We start from the raw sequence: 27,698 nt of genomic DNA, 5'->3' as shown, positions 1-27,698 counted from the left end.
CTATGCAATAAATCAAATTAGCTTTTTGTGGAACATTAAGTCCAGTGGGTCCCAACTTTACCCATTCTGTGACCCTCACGTTACAACAGAAAAGATCTGGAACCTCCCTCCCTTCCATATGTTTTGGGACTCCCCTCTCACCTAGCAATAAAGAAAGGATGGGTGGTCGTGACGCCCCAAAATCTACTCATAGCCATCCTTGGTGTCTCAACCCACTGGTTAAGAACCATGATTTAATCTATCAGAGAGGTAGCCGTGTTAGTCTGGTTCTGTAAAAGCAGCAAAGAATCCTGTGGCACCTTATAGACTAACAGACGTTTTGCAGCATGAGCTTTCGTGGGTGAATACAAAATATTCACCCACGAAAGCTCATGCTGCAAAACGTCTGTTAGTCTATAATGTGCCACAGGATTCTTTTCATGATTTAATCTAACATACAATTCTGAATTTAGGGAATGTGCTACATGTGTACTTAAACATTACTATGAAATTTACAGGAAATACGAATTGCAGAAGTCCAGCAAATGACAGCTAAGGAAACATTTGTGCATTTTTACTTTCCCTACATAACTGCATATGTTTTTAACTAAAAAAAATAAGTCAAGACCATTTTTTATATAGAGGCAAAAAGAAGTTGAATAATTCACATGTGTGTTTCTGGTTTCTCAACATAAATGACCTTAGCAGTTCATTGGGCTGACTAGGTAAGGATGCTACCCTTGATGGAGCTACACCTTTGAGTAAATATGGTTGGCTGGCCAATAATGGGCATATAATGCATATTCAGGCCAGCCTATTTAGGTACAGCATGTTTTTCAGTATTTTCTTGTTGAGGACAATTAAAAAATGAAGAGCTAGACTAGCAGAAGACCTCTCCCCTATAAGTCGGGAAACTCTGGAGTGTGTAGGAAGGAGGAGGGAGTTTAAGAAAAAAAAATACATTCTCCATTCCATCAGCCAGGAGGAGTAGGGTGGAAAGAGGACCACAAATTTCAGACACCTACCAGCAAAAGGCTGGTATGGAAATTCCAAGTCTAGGACCATTACCTTGGTATCTATTTGTTTAGAATTTATCATTTCATTCAAAACAAAACTGAAGCTTCTAAGCCTTAGGGTTGTGAAGAACACGTCACAAATATGAGCTGAATGTGACCAATGCCATCTTGTCTACCTGAGTTGGCAGAAAAAAGGAAAGTGAGGATGGAGGGAAGACTTAGATTTCTGACATTTACCAGCCAAGGGGTTATATGAAAGAGAGAGGGTCCAGGGACAGCATCATAGTAGAAATCCTAGCCCCTTTCCCAGTAGATGGTGGCAGGGTAACTGGGATATTCACTACAGTGCCAAATGCTGAATTTTGTTGCTGAAGCACTGCATCCATCCCCATTTTTATATTTTGTATCTCTCAGTTTGTAAGTGTCTGATAAATTTTACAATCCCTTCTGGTAAGAATCCCCCTGCTCACCACAGCAGCTGAGTCTGCGGAGGTGACTTCTCAGAGAATCATAGAAGAGACCTAAGGAGGTCATCTAGTCCAATCCCCTGCTCAAAAGCAGGACCAACACCAACTAAATCATCCCAGAAAAGGCTTTATCAAGCCGGGCCTTAAAAACCTGTAAGGATGGAGATTCCACCTCCCTAGGTAACTCATTCCAGTGCTTCACCACCCTCCTAGTGAAATAGTGTTTCCTAATGCCCAACCTAGACCTCCCCCACTGCAACTTCATAGAATCATAGAATTCAAGATCAGAAGGGACCATTACGATCATCTAGTCTGACCTCCTGCAAGATGCAGGCCACATAAGCCGATCCACCCACTCCTGAAATAATTCTCTCCCTTGACTCTGCTGTTGAATGCTCCAAATCATGATTTAAAGACTTCTAGTAGCAGATAATCCACCAGCAAGCGATCCCTGCCCCATGCTTCGGAGGAAGGCGAAAAACCTCCAGGGCCACTGCCAATGTACCCTGGAGGAAAATTCCTTCCTGACCCCAAATATGGCGATCAGCTGAACCCCGAGCATGCGGGCAAGACTCTCCAGCCAGACCCTCTGGAAAAAGGCTAACAATATCCTATCATTGACCCTTTGTACTAATTACCATTGTGGCACGTTATTGACCTATTGACTAAATCAGTTATCCTATCAAGGGCACACTGCTGATTCATATCCAGCTTCTCTTAGTTGGGAACTGGTCCTGCTTTGAGCAGAGGGTTGGACTAGATCCTGAGGTCCCTTCCAACCCTGATAGTCTATGATTTATGATTCTCGTCCACTGTAATCCCCAGGTCCTTTTCTGCAGAACTGCTGCTTAGCCAGTCGGTCCCCAGCCTGTAGCAGTGCATGGGATTCTTCCTTCTTAAGTGTAGGACTTTGCACTTGTCCTTGTTGAACCTCAGATTTCTTTTGGCCCAATCCTCCAATTTGTCTAGGTCACTCTGGACCCTATCCTACCCTCCAGCGTATCTACCTCTCCCCGCAGCTTCGTGTCATCGGCAAACTTGCTGAGGGTGCAATTCATCCCATCATCCAGATCATTAATGAAGATGTTGAACAAAACCAGCCCCAGGACGACCCCTGGGGCACTCCGCTTGATACCGGCTGCCAACTAGACATCAAGCTGTTGATAACTACCTGTTGAGCCTAACAATCTAGCCAGCTTTCTATCCACCTTATGGTCCATTCATCCAATCCATACTTTAACTTGCTGGCAAGAATACTGTGGGAGACCATATCAAAAGCTTTGCTAAAGTCAAGATATATCATTCACCGCTTTCCCAATATCCATAGAGCCAGTTATCTCACAATAGAAGACAATCAGGTTGGTCAGGCGTGACTTGTCCTTGGTGAATCCATGCTGACTGTTCCTGATCACCTTCCTCTCCTTCAAGTGCTTCAAAATTGATTCCTTGAGGACTTGCTCCATGATTTCGCTGGGGACTGAAGTGAGGCTGACCAGTCTGTATTTCCCTGGGTTCTATTTCTTCCCTTTTTAAATATGGGCAATATATTTGCCTTTTTCCAATCGTCCGGGACCTCCCCCTATCACCACGAGTTTTCAAAGATAATAGCCAATGGCTCTGCAATCATATCAGACAACTCCCTCAGCACCCTTGGATGCATTCCAGCTTTTCTAAATAGTCCTTAGCCTGTTCTTTCACTGCTGAGGGCTGGTCACCTTCTACTCATACTGTGTTGCCCAGTGCAGCAGTCTGGGAGCTGACCTTGTCTGTGAAGATCGAGGCAAAAAAAAAAAAGCATTAAGTACTTCAGCTTTTTCTACATCATCTGCCTCCTCCATTCAGCAAGGGTCCCACACTTTCCCTGACCTTTTTGCTAATATACCTGTAGAAATCCTTCTGGTTACTCTTCACATCCCTTGCTAGCTGCAACTCTAATTGTACCTTGGCCTTCCTGGTTACACCCCTGAATGCTCTAGCAATATTTTTATATTCCTCCCTAGTCATCTGTCCAAATTTCCACCTCTTGTAAGCTTCCTTTTTGAGTTTAAGCTTATTGAAGATTTCACTCTTAAGCCAAGCTGGTCACCTGCCATATTTGCCATTCTTTCTGCACATCAGGATGGTTTGTTCCTGCACCCTCAATAAGGCTTCCTTAAAATACAGCCAGCTCTCCTGGACTCCTTTCCCCCTTGTATTAGCCTCCCAGGGGATCCTGCCCATCAGTTCCCTAAGGGAGTCCAAGTCTGCTTTTCTGAAGTCCAGGGCCCGTATTTTGCTACTCTCCTTTCTTCCTTTTGTCAGGATCCTGAACTCAACCATCTCATGGTCACTGCTGCCTAGGTTGCCACTCACTTCTACTCTCTCTACCAATTCTTCCTTGTTTGTAAGCAGCAGGTCAAGAGGAGCACGGCCCCTAGTCAGTTCCTCCAGCACTTGTACCAGGAAGTTGTCCCCAACACTCTCCAGAAATTTCCTGGATTGTCTGTGCACCGCTGTATTGCTCTCCCAGCAGATGTCAGGGTGATTGAAGTCCCTCATTAGAGCCAGAGCCTATGATCTGGAAACTTCAGTTAGTTGTCCGAAGAAAGCCTCATCTACCTCATCCTTCTGATACAGTGGTCTATACATAGCACATGCCCACCACGACATCTCATTAGGACAGTCTCTGGTCCTCACTGGTAGGGATTCACCCTTCATATGCCTCTTGACCCATGGCTAGTAGTATTTTAATTAATGTGTATATTATTTTAGAGCACAGCTGTGGAAACGAGCATCAGCTAGATGGAACAGAATACCAGCAAAATAGTGCAGGTCTGGCCATAATGCCAAGCTTATACTGAAGGTCACTTTAAACTGGCACTGTCAATTTAACAATAATAAATAAATAAAACAATTTCTTTGCCTATGCAACACATCAGATAATTAAAAGTGAACAAATTTTTTAAATCCCATTTACTTTTCCCTATTTATGTTCTTTGTGTACATTTGCCACTCACTTGGGACAACAAAAATCAAAGTCAGTTTCACTGTTCACAGTGAATTTAACTCTCAGGTTGTTAGTGCTTCAATGTTTGTTACCAACATTACAAGAAAATATGTCTATTTTTTTTAATTGAAAATATTTCTATTGGATTTTTTTATTAAACCAAAGAAATTCTGGTCCAAATTTAAATTGACTGTGTACATTTTAAAGATTAACATGGATCAAGAAACAGTGAGGTTTATTTTTCTGATAAAACATTAATTTAAAGTGCAGAATATGGCTGCTTGTTATGCACAGACAGCATATTACATGAATCCTCCAACTCCTAAGACTGGATTCTTATTCTTAATAAGTGGATTCTTATTCACTTATGGGTGCAATCAAGGCTTTGTTTTTTATCTGCAAAACTATGATTTAAGTCACAACTATCTGAGAAACGACCTCTCCACTTCACCACACGAGGTATTATCATGGCAGCTAAAATTAGTCTAGGATAAGTTTAAAATGCTCAGATTTAAGTATCTGAGAATCAAGGCAAAGCTTTATAAGTGGAAAATCCTCAACTATGGAATCAAATTCCCTCACTAGTCCAACAGAGACCACTCTTTAGGGCAGAATACATAGCCTCTACCTCATTTCTGGCAGGCACTCATCATGCTTCTGGATTTCATCATAAGATAAATCAAAATGAGAATTTTCTATATATTAAAGCTACAGATTAAACATTTACAGCCATCCTCCCAACATTCATCAATTTTATTCCATTTTTGGGTAAAACTGACAAAAAATGGTATTACAATTAATGGTTTGCTGCTGGTGAAGATTACATAAGAACATAAGAAAGGCCGTACCGGGTCAGACCAAAGGTCCATCTAGCCCAGTATCTGTCTACCGACAGTGGCCAATGCCAGGTGCCCCTGAGGGAGTGAACCTAACAGGCAATGATCAAGTGATCTCTCTCCTGCCATCCATCTCCATCCTCTGACGAACAGAGGCTAGGGACACCATTCTTACCATTCATAATACAGCGAACTACTGACTTCACTGGTGGCAGCATAAGACCCTTAGTCAGCAGCATTTGGTCTTATGTTTTATATGCATTTGCAATGTGACATCTTGTTGTATTTCATCTTGTTTATCGAATGATACAGACATGGCACTGGAAACCAAATTCAGACCCTGTTTATATGAAATAATGAGGACAAAAAGTCCGTTTAAAGATCATACAGTGAGACATTGCCACAATTTTGCATTAAGATGGGGTAGGCAACCTATGGCACACGTGCCGAAGGCAGCATGCTAGCTCCCATTGGCTGGGGATGAGAGACAAAGATACAATCACTAGTTGCCGGGCAGAGGCAGCGTCACTAGTCGCCGGGCAGAGTCAGCAGGGGTGGTATGAGGACAAGGGAGCAAGGGAAAAGGGCGGGAAATGGGCCGGGAGGTGGCATGAACACCATCTTCAGTGACATTATTGGCCCACAGAGGCTTTCAGGACTGGCACTGGCCCTAAGGTAAACTGAGTTTGAGACCCCTGGTTTAAATGATAGACTAGCACTTCTGCTACCAGCAATTTTTATGTTCAATCTCAATATAGCATTACAATTAGTAAACAATGTATTCATTTCTTCCTGCTACCATTTCAGCATCAAGGGTATCAGATCTACTGGGAAAGACATGACACAGAGGCCTACTCACTGCTTCCAGATTTCACTTCCTGATAGACAGAAGCTCAACAAATCTGAACACTAACATGTAGAACCTGCTGCACAGGAAAGGATCCAGGGTTGGGCGGACATGCTTTTGTGATGCATTTTTGGACAACAAGTTGGTGTTATGGGTACTATCACAATAGAAGCAAATATACACAGAGGGAGGCACAAAGCTGACTGCATGAGAAGTCCATGAGATCTGTATATTAATGAGACTGCAACGACTCACCATAATACACATCTCCAGATTAATTCAATTTGTTTTATGTACATTAAAAAAATTAAAGAATACTAAAGTTATGAAGTCAAGCTTTCAAAAAGTTAGGAATGGCAGAAATTAAGGTTGCCTGTACAACTTTTAATTCAGCCATCTTGTGTGTATGCCTAAAATATTTAATGATCACATACCATTTTTCCCACAGGACCCCTGCCTCACTCAGTGCACTGGATGGACAGTGCTCAACTGAACCAGAAGCTATTTCTTTCTATCTTCATCCAATGTGTGAACCCATGTCTTAATTACTTCACACTATTCAAACTCTGCACTGAATAAAAGATATTTCCTCATGAGCTTCATCTGATGCTCACCACCTTAGCCCCATTGTGCTTCAAAAATGTTAATGAATTTATCTTTGCGACATCTCTGAGGTAAAATGATGGTACTATCCCCATTTTAAGACAGGAAATTAAGATATATAGAGAATAATTGTCTCAACTGTTCACTAATTTTGGGTGCCCAAATCAACCTATTTAGGTTTTTTCAGAGTACTTCACATTTTTGCAACACTTTAATGTTAAAAGCACAGCTCCCAGAGATCTGAATGCTCAGTACTTCTGCAAATCATGCTCAGGTGTCTCTAGCTGGGCACCCAGAAAATGAGGAACACACAGTGGTCATCGGTGGAAAAATTTTATGTAAAATGACTAGGCCAGCATCATATAGGAACTTTATGGCAGAGGCAAGGATAGATTCCAGTTCTTCAGGTTGACAATCACATGCTTTAGCCGTGAGCCAAGACCAACCCTCTCTCCATCACTTCATAATTTCCTGTTTCCACAACAAATAAGGCAGTGGTCCTACAGACGACAGCCTCATTCACTACATGACCTGGATTCAATCCCTGAACACAACCCATCCTGTGCACTCAAAAAGGCAGAGGTTCTGTGGAAAATCAATCATGTAATTAACAGCTGTATTATAATGCAAACACATAAGGGGGCTGAAATTAAATTTGTACGAGCAACTATAATTCTGGCATTCCTAATTTTTGAATACTCAATTTTGCAACTTTAATATTCTTTTTATGTAGTTTTTAAAAATGAATTTATCTTTTTTTTTCCATTACAGCACAGGCCACTAACACACAAGCCATAGGAGAAGGAGGAGGTTGATATACTCCTTGTGGGTCAGCCACTAAAGGAAGATGAGACATATACTTTGACAGTGGGTTTCACAAATATTTGCTAACAGCAGAGGAATACAGAGACTCAAGAACCCTGAGTTCTATTCCAGATTCTGGAGAAGAGTGTTTATATAAACCCTCTCACCCCTTCATATCCCGTCTGTTCCTACCTCCCTTTCCCAGTGTCTATCCTCCTTTGCTTCTATTTCCCCAGCCAGATTTGTTCAGTTTCTGCTCCTGTCCCCATCCTTGTTCCCACCCCCTGCTATTCCTGTCCCATCACCAATCTGTCCCCTCTCCACTCCTGCACGACAATCAGGCAGCATCCTTCTCCTCAAATACTGCACGAGCACTAGCTAAGGAAGTACTGACAGGACAGGAGATACAGTCTCCTTGATCTCAGTTCTGGTGCCTGGCAGTACAGTGTTCGCCCTCATCTAGGATGAGCATTTGCAGAAAATGCCCCAGGCTGGGGCATGTCCAGTAACCTCTTGGGGGGTGAAACATGCTCAGTGAAGAGGGAATATTTGGATAGTTTTGCTGCTAGTCTCTAAAACTTATACTGAGCACACGCATATGAAAATTTTCAGAGGCTAACAATTCAGACAAAATTTGGGTAGATTTTCTCAGGAATGACAAAAGGCGTTTCTCTGCCAAATTTTGAATCTCTGCTCCCAAGCACAGGGGCACTAGATTAGAGTGTCCCAACACAATTGTAAGAATTTTGTAACATTTTTTCCTAACTTCGTTCTCATAATGGCTAGACCACATTTGCTGAACCCTTATTTTTTATATAATCCACCTGAGGCAGTCACCCAACTTTGAAAATTGCAGCCTGAACAACTCAATTTCTGACAAGTTGTAAGCAAGTGAAAACAGAGACTTATAATGGAAAATGTCAGTCAGCCTTAACAATATGTACTGCTATCGAATCCACCTATAATATCTGTTTCAAGTTAGAGTCTGCTGAGAAAAAGATGTGCATACTTCAAGCTTCTCACCTCTTTAAAAACGAATTTGAGATTAAAAACATCTATCTTCGACTACTGGTGAAAAAAAAGAGTGTAGACAGGTCGTACTATTATGAAAAAGATAGGACATTTTGAGGGTGGATTTGGGGGACAGCTTTTTATCTTTGCCTCCTAACACTATAAAAATCATGATGGAATAACTAATAATTGAAAAAAGTGGCATTATTCTTGCTTGATCCATGTTAAAACTTTCACAGGCATGACCTGCTTATACAACCCTCCCTGTTGCACTACAGATGGCTCCCTTCCCTCTTTGATGCCAACTTCCTTCAAGTTTCTGAACAATACTTCTGTGCATTCCTCTTAACTCTTCTTAAAAGAGACACCAAAGCAGCTTTGTGCTAAAACTCTGGCAGCCTGGGTTGAACTGTCAATGCAGGCTGAGCAGCTTGCCCTGGGAATGCCACCAGAGTGGCAGCTGTTTGAGCAGCGGAAGCATGAGTAAGTTTCTAATTGTCTGACTCTCAAGTCTGACATCATATCCAAGAATTAGATGGCTCTTTTCCATCATGGGTATAATGAAACAATTTCTACTGTGTTATTCATTAACTTGCATTTCATTCAGTGGCTTCTAAGAAGATCATGAATGACACTTTAGGGGGATGAACATACATAAGATTTTTTACAGTCATTTAATGACAGCTTGTCTATTGCTACATTAACACACTGGGGAATTTTTAGTGCGCATTGCCACACCACATACCCAAGCCCTAAAATAAACAAGGATTAACATCCAGGACAACTATGGCAAACTACATTCTTATTACTCACATGTCTCAAGAATAGTACAGGTATTAAATCATATACTACATTTCAATGACAAACATTTACTGGATTAAAAACTAGTTTTTTTAATACAGATATTAAGGTATTTTAAATTTCTCCACAACTAAGGCCAGGTCTACACTGAAGGGGGGGGGGGGGGTGTCGATGTAAGATACGCAACTTCAGCTACAGGAATAGCATAGCTGAAGTCGACATATCTTATTTCGACTTACCTCTTGTCCTCACAGCACGGGATCGACGGCTCCCCCGTCGACTCCGCTTCCGCCACTCACCCTGGTGGAGTTCCGGGGTCGATGGGAGCTCGTTCAGGGATCAATATTTTGCGTCTAGACGAGACACGATATATCGATCCCCGATAGATCGATCGCTACCCACCGATCTGGCGGGTACTCTGGTCATACCCTAAAATTCATTTGTGGTGCAAAAGACCAGGTGAAGGCCCTTCGTACTGCTTAAAGCCTGGACTGGGGCTGTATGGGGGAGCAGCAGACTGCATGGCTATGAAAAAGGGGTGAAGAGCCTGGGGGCAGGCACAGGAATCCTCATCTAACTAGATCACACACAGTCTGTAACCACTAAACCAACCTTAACACACATCATATACTTTTGTGGCGGAAGGTGAATTATCTCAAACCACCCTCTTTTCTGCATGTAGCCCAATTACTTGGTATTTATGAAAGGTTAAAGGGTTTACAAAGCAGTCCACTGAAGCTTGTTAATGTTTTATTTTATAAAAGCACCCACTGTAATCCTAACACCAAGTAATTTTTTTTTTAAATGACTTGTTTTCTTATTGACTTCCCCTCCTCTCGCTCACAAAACACATACACACAAAAGTTATTGTTCACTTGAATGCACCATTACACTCCTTTGGGGGGGATAGCTCAGTGGTTTGAGTATTGGCCTGCTAAACCCAGGGTTGTGAGTTCAATCCTTGAGGGGGGCCACATAAGGATCTGGGGCAAAAAATCAGTACTTGGTCCTGCTAGTGGAGGCAGGGGGCTGGACTCAATGACCTTTCAAGGTCCCTTCCAGTTCTAGGAGATAGGATATCTCCATTAAAAAAAAATTATTTCAAAAACAGAACAAGAGTTGCAGGATTTCTTTAACAAGGTACATTGACTACCTAGGGATTTTTATTTTTATTGAATTTCATAGCAGAGTTTTAAACAAAAGACACATTCCAGAATTAGTGTTTAGGGCTTGAACTTTCAAAGGAGACTGAGAGAGTTAAGTCCCCAAATATCACTGAAGTAAAGTGCCTTTAAAAATCCCAGGCTAAAATCATAAACTATCATTCTCTTGCCCCAACATAGAGCAACATATTAAAAAAGCACAGAGGTAAAATTAAGAATCCGTATAATATTAGAGTTCTGAGTATCTTAACCACTTTAAACTTGGTATAGAATTACAAAAAGAGTGATACCAAGAATCACAGTTACCAACCTAATTGCACCTCTGACCCCTCCTGGTTTCGTTGAATGCACCCTTCCCGCCTTCTGGTCTCAGGCCTCTAATCGTCATCTAGCTCTGGGTGGAATTCTCCCCACTCTCAGATCAGGGTCTAGATCAGTGGTCCAGATCAGTGGTCCCCAAACTGTTTCTGTCACACTTTCCCTTACCCGTAACAGAATATGTCTGTCTCTACCCCCAGCCCTCCTTGCCCAGGAGCCAGGACTCGGAGCAGGGCCAGGAGTGGGCCATGGTCAGAGCCTGGGGCTGGGACCTCGGGGGCCCGGAGCTGCAGCTGGGGCCAGAGGCAGGCCAACATTGGGGTTCAGAGCTGAGGCAAAGGCCCTGGGCCAGGAGCCAAGGCAATGGCAGGAACCGCAGCTGGGGCTGGAAGCAGGGCGGACCTGTGGACAGAACAGGGCTAGGTGGTGCTCCCTCCCCACCCACCCTGGGGGCTAGCCAGGGCCCCACCACACCCATCCTAACATTCCTCCATGTCTCCCTACAGGGGCGCATCCCACAATTTGGGGACCACCGTTCTAGGTAGTAGACTCCTGGTACTAATCTGTAATCTCTTTAGCACGCCTAACAAGCTGATACCCTGAAATTCTTGTCAGTGGTTTATACAGTGACCAGGCAGCCTCCTTAAAGTACAGTATTTGTTTAGAACAAAAACAGTTCAGAGAAAAAGAACTCAAAACAATAAAACATATCTAGCTTTCCCCTAAGTCAGAGGTGGGCAAACTACGGCCTGTAGGCCACATCCAGCCCATAGAACGCTCCTGCCCAGCCCTTGAGCTCCTGGCCCGGGAGGCTCGCCCCCTCCCCCGTAGCCTGTTTTCTTTTTTTTTTTTTTTTATTTTTTTTAAAGGTTAATTAGAAAGACGGTTACTCACCGTTGTAACTGTTGTTCTTCAAGATGTGTTGCTCCTATCCATTCCAGTTAGGTGTGCGCGCGCCACGTGCATAGCTCGTCGGAAGATTTTTACCCTAGCAACACTCGGCGGGTCGGCTGGGCACCCCCTGGAGTGGCGCCACTATAGTGCCGAATATATACCCCAGCCGACCCGTCCGCTCCTCAGTTCCTTCTTGCCGGATACTCCGACAGTGGGGAAGGAGGGCGGGTCTGGAATGGATATGAGCAACACATCTCGAACAGTTACAACAGTGAGTAACCGTCTTTTCTTCGAGTGATTGCTCCTATGCATTCCAGTTAGGTGATTCCCAAGCCTTATCTAGGCGGTGGAGTCGGAGTGAGACGTGGCAGAGTGTAAGACTGCTGAGCCGAAGGCCGCATCGTCTCTAGATTGTTGCACCAACGTGTAGTGGGCAGCAAAGGTGTGGACCAAAGACTAGGTAGCCGCCCGACAGATGTCCTGGATGGGGACATGGGCCAGGAAGGCGGCAGAAGAAGCTTGCGCTCTCGTAGAGTGAGCGGTGAGACAGCTAGCTGGCACGTAAGCAAGCTCGTAGCATGTCCGGATACATGCCGTCACCCAGGAGGAGATCCTCTGAGAGGAGACCAGCTTGCCCTTCATGAGATCGGCAACCGCTACGAATAGCTGGGGCGAACGCCGGAAGGGTTTCGTTCGCTCTATGTAAAACGCGAGGGCCCTGTGGACGTTGAGGCTGTGAAGCTGTTGTTCACGATGTGAGGCGTGCGGCTTCGGGAAAAAAACCGGGAGGAAAATGTCCTGGTTCACATGGAAGGCCGACACCACCTTAGGGAGGAAGGCCGGGTGTGGCCGAAGCTGTACCTTGTCCGCATGGAAGATGGTATATGGTGGACCAGCCGTTAGGGCGTGAAGCTCGGAAACTCGTCTTGCTGATGTTATAGCGACGAGAAAGGCCGTTTTCCATGACAAATAGAGAAGGGAACACGTGGCCAAGGGCTCAAAGGGGGCTCCCATAAGCTTGGCTAGAACTAAGTTCAAATCCCAGGAGGGTGTAGGACGCCGTATCGGCGGGTACAAGCGATCTAGTCCCTTAAGGAAGCGGAAAACCATCCGATTGGAAAAGATGGACCGTTCTCCTACGCCAGGTCGAAAGGCAGAAATTGCCGCCAGGTGCACCTTCAAGGAGGAGACCGCAAGACCTTGCTCCTTGAGAGACCAGAGGTAGTCCAGGATCGTAGGAATAGGGACTGCGAAAGGATTGAGACCCTTCTGATCGCACCAGAGTGCGAAACGCTTCCACTTCGCGAGGTAGGTCGATCGAGTGGAAGGCTTTCTGCTTTCCATCAGGACTTGCTGCACCGCCGCAGAGCAGTCACGCTCCGCTCGGGTCAGCCACATAGGAACCAAGCTGTAAGATGGAGGGACTGCAGGTCCGGGTGGCGAAGCCCGCCGAAGTCCTGTGTTATCAGGTCCGGCCATAAGGGGAGGGGAATGGGATCCCGCACTGAGAGGTCGAACAGCAGGGTGTACCAGTGCTGTCTCGGCCAGGCCGGAGCGACGAGTATGAGGCGGGCCCTGTCCCTCCGGAGCTTGAGTAGCACCCGGTGTATGAGGGGGAACGGAGGGAAGGCATACAGCAGGTGACCCGTCCAGGAGTGGAGGAATGCGTCCGATAGGGAGCCCTGTGAGTGACCCTGGTAAGAACAGAACTGGTGACATTTCCTGTTCTCTTTGGAGGCAAACAGGTCTATTTGGGGAACACCCCACCTCTGGAAAAAACTGTGTGGATAACATCTGGGTGAAATGACCACTCGTGAGAGAGGAATGACCTGCTGAGATGGTCGGCCAACGTGTTCTGCACTCCTGGAAGAAATGATGCTACCAGGTGAATAGAGTGGGTTATACAGAAGTCCCAAAGGTGCATCGCCTCCGTGCAAAGCAGGGAGGAACGAGCCCCCCGGCCTGTTCACGTAAAACATCGCCATCGTGATGTCCGTGAAAATGGCCACGCAGCGCCCTTGGAGATGGGCGTGGAAGGTTTGACACGCCAAGCGAATCGCCCGCAGCTCCCTGACATTGATATGAAGGGAGAGCTCTCGAGGTGACCATATACCCTGGGTATGCAGGTTGTTGAGGTGTGCACCCCACCCCAATGGCAAAGTATCCGTGGTCAGTGTGACAGATGGGTGGGGTGGGCGGAATGGAACTGTGGCACACACTACCTCTGGGTTCAGCCACCAGTTGAGCGGTTCGAAGGTTGATCTCGGGACTGTGACCACCATATCTATGGAGTCGCGGTGCGGGCGGTACACCGATGCCAGCCAAGTTTGAAAGGGGCGAAGATGCAGCCTCGTGTACATGGTCACGAATGTGCATGCCGCCATGTGGCCAAGGAGGCAGAGGCAGGACCGCACCGTCGTAGTCGGAAAGGACTGTAGGTCTCGGACAAGGGAAGCCAAAGTCTGGTGCCGAGGTAGAGGGAGGCAGGCCCCTGGCTAAATTGGAATCCAGGACCGCACCAATGAACTCCACCCTTTGTGTTGGAGCTAAGGTAGACTTCTCGGCGTTGATCATGAGGCCTAGCCTTTGGAACAGGCCTAGGATCTCGGCCATTTGACTTGTTACCAGTTGGCGGGAAGGTCCGCGGATCAGCCAGTCGTTGAGATACGGGTAAACATGTATGCGACGACGGCGAAGGGCCGCAGCCACCACTGCCATGCACTTGGCGAAGACCCTCGGTGCCGTTGAGAGGCCGAAGAGGAGCACCGTGAACTGGTAGTGTATACTGTTGACGACGAAGCGCAGATAGCGTCGATGAGGGGGGTAAATCGCGATATGAAAGTATGCGTCCCTCATGTCGAGGGCAGCAAACCAGTCTCCCGGATCCAGGGAGGGGATAATGGTCCCCAGGGTTACCATGCGGAACTTGAGCTTGACCAGAAATCTGTTGAGCTCTCGGAGGTCGAGGATTGGCCGCAGACCTCCCTTCGCCTTTGGGGATCAGGAAATAATGGGAGTAAAATCCCCTGCCTCGCATGCCTTCCGGCACCTCCTCTATGGCACCCAAACAGAGTCTCGACCTCTTGTAAGAGGAACTGCTCATGAGAGGGGTCCCTGAAGAGGGAGAGGGCGAAACAAATTGGAGTCGGTAACCAAACTGCACCGTGCGGAGCACCCAGTTGTCTGTTATCTGGGACCACGCCAGCAGGAAGTGGGAAAGACGGTTGGAAAATAACAGGGAAGGATCCGGTAAATAAAACTGGTGGGTCGCCCTCGGGCGTACCCTCAAAAGTTTTGTTTAGGTCCCGGGGAGGGTGCTTGGGGCCGATTCACCCTGCCCCTGCGCCTATTATTGTGGCGCGGCCTGGTCTGGTTGAACAGGCGGTATGGTTGTGTCCTGAAGGATCTCCGCTGGGTAACTGGCGTATGCATTCCCAGGGAGCGGATAGTGACCCGGCCATCTTTGAGGGTCTGCAGCCTTGAGTCTGTTTTCTCGGAAAACAGACCCTTGGTGTCAAACGGTAAGTCCTGGAGAGTGTGTTGGATTTCCGGTGGTAACGTGGAGGCCTGCAGCCATGAAATCCTCCTCATGGTTACCCCAGAGGCCAAGGTCCTGGCTCATGAATCCGCGGAGTCCAGAGAGGCTTGGAGTGCCGATCGGGAGGCTTTTTTACCCTCCTCAAGAAGGCCCTTGAATTCAGGACAGGAGTCTGACGGCACCAGCTCAGTGAACTTTGAGAGAGAGAGCAAGGTGTCATGGGTGTATCTACTGAGGAGAGCCTGCTGGTTGGCAATCCTCAGTTGGAGACCACCGGCTGAATAGACTTTCCGTCCCAAAAGATCCATGCGCCGGGCCTCTTTAGATTTTGGCACCGGAGCTGGCTGTCACGGTCATTAACGGACTGCACGACCAGCGAGTCCAGAGCTGGGTGTGTGTACAGACACTCAGCCTCTGGAGGGGACCGAGTACTTCCGTTCCACCCCCCGAGCCGTGGGGGGGTGGAAGCCGGTGACTGCCGAATAGTATCTGCGTTTCTTTGGATAGTGCGAATAAAAGGCAAAGCCACCCGAAGAGGCGCCTCCGCCCCGATTATGCTGACCACGGGGTCATCATCCTCTGCCACCTCCTCAACAGGCAGGTTAATGTTCTCTGCCACCCGCCGAAGCAAGTCCTGGTGGGCACGGAGGTCAATCGGGGGAGGGCCCGATGACGACGCGCCCGCCACCGCCTCATCTGGCGAGGAAGACGATGACAGGCCCGGGACTAGGGTGTCCGGTGGTGGCTCGTCAATGTCCTGTGCAGCCTCCGTGATTGGGGGATGCTCGGCAACAACAGGCGGCTGAGGGTCCTCTACCACTGATGAGGGAGGAGGTCTGCTGACTGTAGCCTCAGGCGCTGTGTGGACGGAAGTTCTGGGCCCCTCAGAGGGGGGTACCCCTTGCGCCTCATGATAGGTCCAGAAGCCCCATTGGGGGGGACCCTGGTCCTGGCCTTGAGGATCAGCGCGCGGATCGGCTACACTATCTGCTTGCGAGGAGACAGACGGCTGACGCGAAGGCCACGGCGGGGCGGAAACACTGTGGGATTGTGCCACCGACGCTGCCGGTCTGTCTCTGGATGGTACCGGGGAACGGTACCAGTCATCACGGTGCCGGGAGCGAGATCGGGACCATCGACCGTGCCGGTGCCGGGAGGTCGACCTGAATCTCGATTCCCGGCGGTGGGAGCGGCTGCGGGATGAACGGTACCGGGAGCGGTACCGAGAGCCGGATCTGCGTCGATACCGCCGGTCAGGAGAGCGGGACCGGGATAGTCTCTGGGAGTGCGACTGGTACCGTGATGGCGAGCGGTACCGGGACTGCGACCGGCGCCGAGATCTGGATCGGCGTGACTGAGAGCGTCTCCGGGACTGGGATCGGGACCTGGAGTACCGTCTCTCTCGTCCGTCAGGGGAAGGAGGCCGCATGATAGCCGGCTTACCCACTGACTTCACAGCCCGCACCGGCGGTGCCGGGGGCTAGATGCGCTGTGGCTTGGTGAGTGCTATCAGCTCTCTCGCCGGCGAAAAAGTTTCGGGAGTCGACGGGAGAGGCAGCTCGACCACGGTTTGTGCCAGGGAGCAAGGCGGTACCGGACTCAACGGCTCTTGCGGTGCCGGAGTCGACAGTACAGCGCCTGTCTTGGGTGCCGGCGGAGTCGGCGCCGGAGGCTGGGCCAGCAGACCTGGTGCAGATGCCTTGGTGGCCATCTGCGCCGGCTTACACTTCCTCGCAGGAGAGAGGGAGCGGTGCCGGGGTGCCAGTTGCTGGGTTTTCACAGTCTCTGTACCAGACCGGCCAGGAACCGCTGGGGCGCTCCGTACTGAAAGGGGACTGCGGAGCGGCTGAGGTCGGCACCGCAGGGCTTAGTGCCGACTCCATCAAGAGCTGCTTTAAACGAAACTCTCTTTCCTTGTCCTCGGCTTAAACGACTTGCAAATAGGGCACTTATCTGCACGATGAGACTCTCCCAAACACTGCAGGCAGGAGGTGTGAGGGTCTCCTATCGGCATGGGCCATTGACAGTCCGAGCAGGGCTTGAATCCCGGTGCCTTGGGCATGAGCCCGCACCGGTTCGGGAAAAGAAGGGCTAGGCCCCCCAATTTCCCCTAACTAACTAACTAGTAAACTACTCTAACTAACTATATACAATAATTACAACGAAGAAATCTGAGAGAAGCTAGGGCTGTGGAGGTCAAAGGAGCTGTTCCAACGACCGTCACGGGCGGAAAGAAGGAACTGAGGAGCGGACGGGTCGGCTGGGGTATATATTCGGCGCTATAGCTGCGCCACTCCAGGGGGCGCCCAGCCGACCCGCCGAGTGTTGCTAGGGTAAAAATCTTCCGACGAGCCGTGCACACGGTGCGCACACCTAACTGGAATGCATAGGAGCAATCACTTGAAGAACAAGAAAAAAAAAACAGACAGGCAGCATGGAAACACGTGAGTATTTGACAGATATAACCCATTCATCTACTGATGAATATCATGTCTAGATCTTGTTTCATAGCTACTGTTAGGATATAGATATTCAGGCCTGTCTGCAAAGGCCTATACTTCAAGAATTTAGGTGTATTCTTATTACTTAGCTAGTTATAGATATATAAAAGAAAGAATCAAAAATCACTGTCTGTGTAATGGCCTTCTCTTACTGTGACAGTCTGAGGCCCTGTTTAGTCATACTGAAATAAGGCAATCTGGGGCTGTTAGGAAGGTAATCCAACCTATCACCTCCAGAGAAAGGGAAGAGCCTAGCAGATGTAAAAGGAAACTTAGTTTGATAGCATCCTGTCTGGTAAGAACTCACTTATCAATAGACACAGCTGGAAAACCCTTATGTCTGAATAGATGTAGTTGTAAAATCCTCACTTCTGTATTGTTTTGTATGTTTATTTGCATGGTCTCTGTCTGGTTCTGTGATTGTTTCTGTCTGCTGTATAATTAATTTTGCTGGGTGTAAACTAATTAAGGTGGTTGGATATAATTGGTTAAATAACCATGTTACAATATGTTAGGATTGGTTAGTTAAATTTCAGTAAAATGATTGGTTAAGGTATAGCTAAGCAGAATTCAAGTTTTACTATATAATCAGAAAGGAGGGGGGGAAATTGGGAACAGGGACCATATTTTGCTAAAGGGGGAAATGGGAACAGAATCATGGACACAGGCAAGGCTCTGTGGTGTCAGAGCTGGGAAGGGGGACACTAAGGGCATGGCTACACTTGAGAGTTGCAGCGCTGGGAGTTACAGCGCTGGTCGTCCAGCTGTGCAGGGACAGCGCTGGTGTGTGGCCACACTCACAGCTACCAGCGCTGCAGTGTGGCCACACACCAGCGCTGTTGGGAGTGATGCATTATGGGCAGCTATCCCAGCGTTCAAGTGGCAGCAACGTGCTTTTCAAAAGAGGGGGGTGGGGTGGAGTGGAGTGTGACAGGGAGCAGGGGAGAGAGAGAGGGGTGGAGGATTTTTGGAGCCAACACTGTGTATTGGCTCCCTGACTTGCAAAATCAGAAACTTTTTCCGACCCCTTACTCTAACTGCAAAAGCCTGCAGACTAGATAAGCAGCTGCCAACGGTCAAGCAAAAAGCAAAACACTCAACCCCTGTGAATCATGCAGGGAGGGGGATCTCTCATTTGATTGTTCACAGATTGATCACAGCAAACAGGAGCTGTGTTTGTTTTTTTAGATAAGCAGCTCCCGGAGCCCGAGCTGCGTTCACAACAAAACAAAGGGAATAATTTAGTTAAAAGCATTCTGGGATATCTCTTAATACCCTGGAGGCCAATAACAGCACTGGTGTGTGGCCACACTTTACGACCAGTGCTGCAGAACCAGCGCTGCAATGCTTATTCCCCAAGCAGACCCAGGTGTACGGCCAGCGCTGCAGCCAGGGAGTTGCAGCGCTGCATGTGCCCTGCAGGTGTGGACAGTTACTAATTGCAGCGCTGGAAAGCCTCCACCAGCGCTGCAACTCTCAAGTGTAGCCATACCCTAAGGAAGAAAACTGGAATCATGCTTACTGGAAGTTCACCCCAATAAACATCCAATTGTTTGCACCTTTGGACTTCAGGTGTTGCTCTCTGTTCATGTGAGAAGGACCAGGGAAGTGAGAGGGTGAAGGAATAAGCCCCCTAACAGCTACCTCTGGATGTCATGGGGGTTTTGATTTAGGCACAACATTCACTTCCAGGATTGAGCTTGGTATGCAGATGCTCAGAAACAGTTTTGTCTTGGGAGACAAGTAAGGTTCTTCAAATAGATCAGAATTTTAAAAGTTTTCTAAAAGAACAGTCACTGATAATTTCATACTGATTTTGAAAATCCATCCTTCCTAAAAATTTATTTCAGAATATATACACTGAAACCTGACTGCAGAACTTTTGAATGCAGGCCACTTTCCAGGAACGTTGTGTAGAGCTTCCCCCAGCCCTGAAGAACAGCAACACTAAAGTGAGAGCTCCTCTGACAGTAGAGAAGCAAGTGGCAAATCCCTCTGTGGAAGCTTACAACCCAGACTGGTACTGGTCAGTGGGAAATCAATTCAGAGTTGGTAAATCCACAGTAGAAGCTGTATGCAGGACCATTAATTGACTTCTGCTTAAAAGGGTACCAACTTTGGGCAACATGCAGGACAGTGGAAGGTTTTGCCACGATGGGGTTCCCTAACTGCGTTCGGGCCATATAAGGCATGTAATATCCCTATCTTGGCACCAGATCACCTGGCAAAAAAGAGTAGGCAAACCATAAAGGATACTTTTCAATGGTTTTGCAAGTTCTGGTGGATCACGGGGAGTTTCAGCATCACCATGGAATAGCCAGGAAAGGTGCATGATGTGTATCTTTAGAACCACACATCTGTTCAGAAAGCGGCAATCATACACTTTCTTTCCAGATCGCAAAATAACCATTGATGATGTTGAAATGCCTGTAGTGATCCTGGGAGACCCAGGCTACCCCTTGCTCCCATGGCTCATGAAGCCGTACAGCGGCCACCTGGACAGCAGAAAGGAGCGGTTCAACAGGCTGAGTAAGTGCAGAATGGTGATAGAAAAAGCTTTTGGATGTTTAAAGGGTCACTGGCAGAGTTTCTTACTAGGTTAGACCTCAGTAAAAGCAATATTCCCATTGTTATCGCTGCACATTCCGTACTATCTGTGAGGCAAAGGGAGAGAAGCTTCCACAAGGGTGGGGTGTGGAAGCAGATTGGCTGCTCAAAATTAGCTGCCAACCTGATACCAGGGCAATAAGAAGAGCCCAGCAAGGAGCTCTACATCTCTGGAAGAAAATGAAAACCGGTTTCAGTAATGAGCCACATACCATCCCTTCCATTGCATCAGTTTCCCTGTACCTCCCACTAAGTCCCATGATTGGAATAAAGAGCATTTAATTCTCAAAACATTTACTTCTATTGCTCGTGCACACACACCCAAACTGAAAACAGGAAAATAATTTAATCTTGGGCAAAGTGTAATAAAATTAGGAGGAGAGAAACCAAGGCAGCTTGCCTGTGAAAGTACTACTGTCTTTACCAAACATCATTGAACGGCCGACCTTTGTTCTTGGTATCCTCCCACAGTACTGACTGGAAGGGACACTGAACGCTCCCCCCAGAAAATTTGGGGGAGTGGGATTAGGAACAGGGCGAAGCTTGCAAGCAGTTCTGCAGGGACTGCAGACAGAGTCTAGCCTCAAGCTACTTTTCTTGAAGCTCAGCCAGATGCCTCAATAGGTCTGATTGGTCCTTCATAATCCACAGCATCTCATCGTGCGTGGCATGCTCATGTTCCTGGGATGCTCTCCACATCCAGTTTTCAGACAAGGAAATCCTCCAGGCTCTTAGCTCTGTCTCAGCTGTCCCAGAGGCATTTATTATCTCACTGAACATGTCATGAGATGTCCTCTTTTTCCACCTTCTAATCTGCAAAAGCCTATCCACCAGTGTGGAGGATGCACTAAAGGCCAAGTCTAGCCCAAGGTTGCTAGTCATTTAAAATAAAATCAATCAAGCCACACCACACCCCTTATTACATTGAAGTGCAAGCCGAACATATGCAGAATCCCTAGCTATTCAGTAAACAGGTTTGCTGTTCCAGCTATTGTGACTATGGCCCTGCAACATGGGCGACAGACCTTGTGCTGCAACTTGTAGCAAACCAGTGTCAGAACTACAGGTAGACAGTGCTCCCTCCGCCTAGCAACATGGATATTGCTTTGAGACCAGGGACCAGCGTTAAGCCTCCCAAGCTGCTGTCTTTGTCAGAGCAGCTCCAGGAGGATTGTAGCCACAAGAGAACACAGGAAGCACATCCCCTACCTCATTAATGCTGCTGGTAGTAGTCATCCTGGGCTTGCAGAATCTGAGGTAAACGCCGATCCCTGCCAACCAAATCACTGGCATATTGGGGAAAGTGTGGTTGCGGGTCCTGAAACTCACCATGGGCAGTGAATCACATGCTCTATTGTTTGCAGTACGAGCACTTGTAATGAAAGCTTCCTCCATTTCTCCTAGGTGACCCTATGTGATATCGACCTCCTGAGGGTAACAGAGGCACCAAGGGAGTAGATGCTGCATGCCTCTGTATACAGATCTGGTCTTTATGCTGCTGTGCTGTGCAACGCAATGATGCCTGCCGAGTTAATACTGGAGTAGCATGGGAAAGTGTCCTACCATGGTGGAAGAAAAAAGGCAGCCCTCCCCAGAAACCTTCTAAAAGGATTGCAGAGTACCTCCATGAAAGTTTCCTAGAGATCTCCATGGATGATTCCATGGCCATCCCTGTGCAGATAAACAACCTTTTCCAGGGGGCACCCTATGCATAGTTGGAGCAACCACTGGGAAGCAGATACCCACTGCACCTCACTTATTTTTCAGATTAAACAAAATATAAGTGCACATAATCCCTACAGTTTAATTGAAATTGCATGCTCAGCAGAGGTGCTTTCCCCAGAATCATGCTCAGTCACCACGTTGTCCTGGGACCTGCTGATGTCCGGGGTTAAAAATAGCTCCTGGCTCTTGGGGAGAATAGATCCACCGCTTGCCTGTCCCCCATTCTCCTCCTCCTCCAGAATGTCCACATCATTGTTGCCTGAGGTGGCCTGGGACTCAGACTTCTGGGATGTATCCATGCTGCATTTGGGGGTAGTGGTGGGAATCGCTCTTGAGAATCGCATGCAGCTCATTGGAGAAGTGGCAGGTCTGTGGTACAGAACCAGACTGACTGTTCGCCTTGCTTGTCTTCTGGTACTCTTGCTGGTGTTTTGATTTTCACACGGCCCTACTGCGTGTCCCTCCTGTAGCCCTTCTCCCCCATGCCCTGCTCAACCTTTTTGTAGATGTCTATGTTTCTTCTGCTGGATCAGAGTTGTGTCTGCACAGATTGTTCTCCCCGCAGGCAAAAAGGTCCACCATCTCTTGTGTACTCTAGGATGGAGCACATTTGGGGAGTTGAGTTGAGTTGCCAGGATCAGGTGGGGTGGCGAGTTCTCTACACTGATCAAACAGGATATGGGAATTCAAAAGTTCCCTGGGCTTTAATAGCGAAGGGGCTGTTTCCCTGTATACCTGGCTGTGGTGCAACAGAGTTGAAAACCATCTCCAGAGTGGTCACAGCAGAGCATTGTGGGACACCTCCTGGAGGCCAATATAGTTGACTTACACAACACTGCATCTACACTGCTTGTCGACTCACCAACATCGAATTAAGTGCTACACCTTTCACGGAGGTGGAGTAATTAAGTTGATGTTACAGGCAAGTTAGGTTGGTGGAAGGGCCCTGGTAGTATAGATGCATACATTATTAGGTTGACATAAGGCAGCTCCTATTCACCTAAATTTGTAGTGCAGACCATGCTTAACTTACGTTAGTATGTCCCATGTTCAAAAGTGACTTAAGTCACTTTTCCAAAAGAAGTTTACTCCAGACAAGATTTTGTAATAGCCATGGGGGGAAAAATCAAGCAAGTTGCTAAAATGCATACTTATCTAAAGGGGGGAAAGATAAGTAGGCCTATATTGCTTATATATATTCTTTTATTTCAGAATTCCAAGGTTTTCATTTTGGACTGAGTACCTTTATGTCTGAAAAAATATATTTAAAGTTCAATCAAATGTGATTCAACTTTAAAAACCTTTTTCCAGTTGTTCCCACTTCACACCCAAAAAAATCCACTATTTTTCAGTTGGACAAGGAAGTTTCACAGGTAACCCTAGGTGGAAGCAAAACTGCTCAACAAATTGAAGTCAGAAATACAGCTTGGAATTTAAACAGATGTTTAAGCAGAGAAGATGTGAAGTGGCATTCTGTCTGTCTAACTTGTTGGAGACATTAGGGTGACCAAACATCCCGATTTTATCTGGACTATCCCGATATTTGCTTGTTTGTCCTGCATCCCAACCGATGTTCGGTCAGGACACTGGACAAACAAGCAATTTTGCCCTCCACTCCGGCACAGGCAGAGCCTGGAGGGGCTCTTGCCCCCCCCCAGCCCCGCCCTCTTCTTCCCCCATTGGATCCCTGCCCAAATCCCTGCTCTGGCCCCACCCCGTCACTGCCCCATTGGATCCCTCCCCAAATTCCCACCCTGGCCCCGCCTCTTCCTCCAGCACACCGCATTCCTCCTTCCTCCCAGGCTTGCGCTGATCAGCTGTATGGCGGTGTAAGCCTGGAGGGAGGGGGTGGTCCCCAGCACTCACCCTGCGAACTGCTCCAGTCCAGCTTCTCCAGGAAGGTGAGCCCGGCCCGGCAGAGATCCCACAGTGGCTCCCTCCGGCCAAGCCCCCGGTAGAAGGCGAGGCATGCCTGGGCCTTCTGCGCCACGCCCATGGCTCATGGAGCAGCCTGGCCTGGCCCGGGCGGGGAGGGCGGCCGGGAAGCAGCCGGGCTGCCCCAGGGATCTAGCGGTGAGCAGCACATGGGCTTGGCAGCTCCGGGCCGGGGCGCGCGCAGTTGTTGCAGCCACCATAGAGTCGGGTGGAGACGGGGCTGTGCCACCTTGCGGCGGTGGCGAGGGGGGCTTCAGCAGCTTTTTTTCTCCCCCACCCCCTCTTCCCCCGCCACCGGCTTTCTTCTTTCCCTCTGCCTTCCCGGTATTTCATCTTTGTCATCTGGTCACCCTAGCAGACATTGAAGGAATCTCCTGGATTGTTCACAGTTATCAACCCATGTGAAGAAAGAATGACCACGAAACCATACCCTAGATACATGAACAAGTCTCAAAAACATAAATGAACAAAATTGAGAGGGGTGAGAAAAAAAGTGAAATAGCAAGCAGGAACAAAATGTAAGTAGTGAAGAGGAAGGATCACGATTAAAGCTGAGAGATTTGGTTCCTATTCCCAGATCTGCCACAGACTGAGACTTTGGACAGAGTATCAGTGCTTACCTACCTCACCAGAGCTGCAGTGCTTTGAGATCCACAAACAGAAGTGCAAAAAAGCTAACTTTTTGAACAGTTACAGGTTTTGAGAAACTGATCAGAATTTATTGTGTGTATTATGAGGTGTAAAAGAATTTTAAAAGATAAAGGACATTTAAAGGGACAGTGTGAGGCAAAAAGTTCCCATAAAGCCACAGATGTTCACAATTCCCAGTTAAAACTGAAAGGCTTTAAACTTTAACTTATTTTGCTGATTATGCTCTTTATATTTTTTGTATTCCCCCCCGAGCTTGCATGAAAAGACTAGTACATTTCACTTTCGGATGCTCATGTGAAATAAAATTCTGCTGCAGTGTTTGGAATGTAAACATTTAATTCACTATTTTTAAATAAATAGTTTAAGTTTTGTAAGTTTGTTTCCAAAAACTAAATCTGGGGGACTTAAGTTACCTGAAAGCATTCCCTTAACTCGTGTTCAATGAATCATAGAATATCAGGGTTGGAAGGGACCTCAGGAGGTCATCTAGTCCAACCCTCTGCTCAAAGCAGGACCAACCCCAACTAAATCATCCCAGCCAGGGCTTTGTCAAGCCTGACCTTAAAAACCTCTAAGGAAGGAGATCCCACCACCTCCCTAGGTAACCCATTCCAGTGCTTCACCATAGAAAATCAAAGAATATCAGGGTTGGAAGGGGCCTCAGGAGGTCATCTAGTCCAACTCCCTGCTGAAAGCAGGGCCAGTCCCCAGACAGATTTTTTGCTCCATATCCTTAAGTGGCCCCTCAAGGATTGAACTCAACCCCATGTTTAGCAGGCCAATGCTCAAACCACTGAGCTATCCCTTCCCTCCTAATGAAAAATATTGTTCCTAATATCCAACCTAAACCTCCCCCACTGCAACTTGAGACCATTACTCCTTGTTCTGTCATCTTCTACCACTGAGAACAGTCTAGATCCATCCTCTTTGGAACCCCCTTTCAGGTAGTTGAAAGCAGCTATCAAATCCCCCCTCATTCTTCTCTTGTACAGACTAAACAATCCCAGTTCCCTCAGCCTCTCCTCATAAGTCATGTGCTCCAGCCCCCTAATCATTTTTGTTGCCCTTCGCTGGACTCTTTCCAATTTTTCCACATCCTTCTTGTGGTGTGGGGCCCAAAACTGGACACAGAACTCCACATGAGGCCTCACCAATGTCAAATAGAGGGGAATGATCTGCTGGCAATGCCCCTACTTATACAGCTCAAAATGATGTTAGCCTTCTTGGCAACAAGGGCACACTGTTGACTCATATCCAGCTTCTCATCCACTGTAACCCCTAGGTCCTTTTCTGCAGAACTGCTGCCTAGCCACTCAGTAGACTGAGTGCAGTGCATGGGATTCTTCTGTCCTAAGTGCAGGACTCTGCACTTGTCCTTGTTGAACCTCAGATTTCTTTTGGCCCAATCCTCTAAGTTGCCTAGGTCCCTCTGTATCCTATCCCTACCCTCCAGCGTATCTATCACTCCTCCCAGTTTAGTGTCATCTGCAAACTTGCGAAGAGTGCAGGCATGCCATCCTCCAGACCATAATGAAGATACTGAACAAAACCAGCCCCAGGACCGACCCTTGGGGCACTCCGCTCGATACCGGCGGTCAACTAGACATGGAGCCATTGATCACTACCCGTTGAGCCCGACGATCTAGCCAGCTTTCTATACACCTTATAGTCCATTCGTCCAGCCCATACTTCTTTAACTTGCCAGCAAGAATACTATGGGAGACCGTATCAAAAGCTTTGCTAAAGTCGAGGAATAACACATCCACTGCTTTCCCCTCATCCACAGAACTAGTTATCCCCTCATAGAAGGCAATTCCTGTTCCTGGTGTGAAGCTTCAGTCTACCATACTTTGTTCTTGAAGTTGACTCTTCCTATTTGTTGGACTGGGTTATGACATTCTTGCTAAACATTCTTTTATATTAAATTGTAAAGTGTTTTATAGCTACCATATATTCTTCCTTTTATATCTGTTTCAATTCTGAAGGCATACCTTTTGCAAAGCTAGTCCAAATAAAAGCTGAGTATTAACAGCAATGTTTTTTCTGATGCAGCCAACCTTTTCTGTGGAAAGTATCAGAGGGGTAGCCATGTCAGTCTGGATCTGTAAAAGCAGCAAAGAGTTCTGTGGCACCTTATAGACTAACAGACGTATTGGAGCATGAGCTTTTGAGGGTGAATACCCACATGCATCCGACAAAGTGGGTATTCACCCACGAAAGCTCATGCTCCAATACGTCTGTTAGTCTATAAGGTGCCACAGGACTCTCTGCTGCTTTTTCTTTGGAAGATATTTACTGGAAAAAGCCTGCCAGCATCCAAGTTACATATAAAAAAAGAAATCACACGTAAAGAGCTGGGGGGGGGGGGGAGGAAGACACTCACCAGTAGTCGGAGGGAAACATTCCATACTGGGTGCTAAACTATCAATTCCCAGGTGAGGAGGGATAGCTCAGTAGTTTGAACATTGGCCTGCTAAAGCCAGGGTTGTGAGTTCAATCCATGAGGGGGCCATTTCCCTAACTAGGACAAAAAAAAAACTGTCTGGGGAGTGGACCTGCTTTGAGCAGGGGGTTGGACTAGACCTCCTGAAGTCCCTTCTAACCCTAATATTTTATGAATTAAGACTCTGTTTTTTGTTTTGGTTTTTTTTTTTTTTTAAGTTTAGGTTTCCATCTCTTTGCGTTATGAAAGACGCCTTCCAAATGTGAACTGAATGTAGAGTGATCCTGTTGTGCTCCTGAGTGCACCTGCCCTATCCAGTCTTTCAGGTCTACCTCTGGCTACCATCAGATTTTTTTTTGTTGGTGGTTTTTAAAACCTTGAAGATGATTATGCCAATAGTAATAAGAGGAAAAGACTGGGATTTAGTTATATTTTGACTGACCTTAGAACTAACCAATCCATTTTCACTGTTATCTATCTTCATTTTTTGTAGGCAAGACAGACTTAAACTGGACAGGATCTCTTTTCACAGCATTATACTGGACAACACAGCAAAACTCCTTAGAGACTGAG

The 27,698-nt window shown here is 47.2% G+C and overlaps 1 protein-coding gene across 10 annotated transcripts in view; it reads right to left on the bottom strand.

Annotated features, from left to right (window-relative positions):
* Positions 1-27,698, bottom strand: part of MTMR3 (myotubularin related protein 3) — a 193,862-nt gene that overhangs the window by 141,895 nt on the left and 24,269 nt on the right. The window contains exon 1 of one of the 10 annotated variants that reach the window (XM_039504649.1): positions 23,963-23,981. The exons of the other annotated variants lie outside the window; for them this stretch is intronic. The gene's annotated coding sequence lies outside the window, so the exon portion shown is untranslated. Of the gene's footprint in view, positions 1-23,962; positions 23,982-27,698 lie in introns of those variants that run through there. 10 annotated transcript variants of the gene reach the window in all.

The sequence above is a fragment of the Mauremys reevesii genome, linkage group 18, assembly GCF_016161935.1.
Source record: "Mauremys reevesii isolate NIE-2019 linkage group 18, ASM1616193v1, whole genome shotgun sequence".
NCBI lineage: Eukaryota > Metazoa > Chordata > Testudines > Geoemydidae > Mauremys > Mauremys reevesii.
The sequence above is the reverse complement of the archived record's forward strand: the minus strand, read 5'-3'. Positions and strand labels throughout refer to the sequence as shown.